The following is a 2,062-nucleotide window of genomic DNA, read 5'->3' on the forward strand; positions in this document are numbered from 1 at the left end:
ATTTTATTAATCTCCACGGTGCCTATTTGGAGACGCACAAAAGGCAGTTTCTAAACGTATTAACAGAACGTAAACGGCGATGAGAGTTGTTAAATGAGGTGCTAACAGCACGTGATTGCGCTTTCTTCTCGATGTGAAAATCTCTGAGTGACCTTCACGTCCCTTGTTTCTGACTAAATGAGATAGAATTTCCTTCACCAGAGCCGCATGTGCCTCACTTTCTGATTCCTGGCTATTTGCATTTTCTTACTCCTCTGTGATATGAAAACAAAATGGATACAATGTCATTTGGTAGCCTGACAGTCTTTAGCTCAGCTTCGATTCCAACATGGCTTAGATTTCAGAGCACGCCTTAATATTAGGGACTTTACGAGAGCGTGAGTCAAGAGGTTTTTCAGAGTCCGTAAATCCATTCATTGTCGTTGACTATATGAGACGCTAACGTGTCCGGCGCTAAAAAATGCCAACATGTTTCTCTACTGCAAAACATGACTGAGGACTTCTCATACAGTTTGAGACATGACAGACAGTATCGGAAGTAGGCGTCTCAGAGACTAACTTAAGATGCATTTGAAAGAGAGGGTAAATCAGGAATCCGTGGTGCACTGTGACACCAGCAAAATCAGGCTTCTACTTGGCATTGAACCAGGATGCCTTTGCACGTAAAGCAAGTGCAGAACTACTACTCTGCAGAAAGTATCAGGACACTCCAAGTGTACGTTTTAAAATGATGACCATCTGTGCAGTACGAACAGCGCATATTCAGGACCAGGCAGGAGAGAAACTTAACGAAAAATAGCACTGCAATTCAGTGGAATTGTATTCCTTTTCGACACAACCACAGAGATGTCCGAATACATTCAAAAGAAGGGTGGCTGACGAGAAGAGCAAACAGGAAAGCTCTGTCGACATCAGTGCGGAAGCCTGTTATTGGTAATGGCGGGGCAAACCCTGCAGCTTGTGCCTGGTTTCCAACAGGGGACGTTCGGCGTGTGAGGCGACCGTGATAACGACTACACTACAGACACACGATACACTGCCGTTGTGCCCGCTCAATTTCGTACAGCATTGAAATTTGCAGCCCATCACGTTTTACTTTTCAATTTCAAATAGATTGACGTTGTCCAAGCTTATTGGTATTATTGGGAAATAAAGAAATTCACGTAAAATTACTCAAAAAATATTCACAATGTGGTTGCCAGGGTTGCATGGTTTGGACTTTAGGGCGAAGCCGAAGAGGCTGGGCGAAATTTCCCTGCAGCGTCGGAGGATGAGAAGCTAGAGAAATTTATAAAGTCATGAGGGATATGAACAGAATGAATTTTCGAGATCTTTTTTCACGGGGTGGGCGAGTCCAAAACTACAGGGCATACATTTAAGGTGAGAGGGGAAAAATGAAATGGGAGCTGAGGGGCATTTTTCACGCAGAAGGTGGTGCGTGTATGGAATGAACTGACGGAGGAAGTTGTGGAGGCTGGTGAAATGACAACATTTCAAATGCACCTGGATGCGTGCATGAATCGGAAGTGTTTGGAGGGATAAGGACCAAATGCTGGCAAATGGGGCTAAATGAAATTAGGATCCTCCCACAGTCGCTGGGTCACCGAATTTTAAAGTTTCACCCCATTCTGACCTTCCCACATCTCCGTCCGTTATTTGGTAAGTATTCCTGTAGTGGAAAATTCATTATGTACATTCTAAACGATTAACGTAATGTGGAAAACGTGTGTCCAGTGGCGCAATCGGTCAGTGCGTGATAGTTATATGACAGTGTAGAGGCCTGTGAAATACCCGTTATGAGTTCGACCTTCACGTGGATTAGCTTTTACTGACATGGGGATAGTACACTAAGAATAAGGGCCACGTTGAGCAAATTCGACTTTATTGGAAAGTGTCCGTTTCTGTGGATTGAGAAACGAATTTTCCGGTTGGAAATATCTCAATTATCAAAAATATCCGGCACGTATTCAATGCGTGTGGGAACATCTGCGGAGAGAAAACCGAATGTGATGTTTCAGCTCGATCACCTTTATCACGTGGCTGACCCTGCACTGGTTGCACT

The sequence above is a fragment of the Rhincodon typus genome, unplaced genomic scaffold (assembly GCF_021869965.1).
Source record: "Rhincodon typus isolate 14 unplaced genomic scaffold, sRhiTyp1.1 hic_rhity00000101, whole genome shotgun sequence".
NCBI classification, from domain to species: Eukaryota; Metazoa; Chordata; class Chondrichthyes; order Orectolobiformes; family Rhincodontidae; genus Rhincodon; species Rhincodon typus.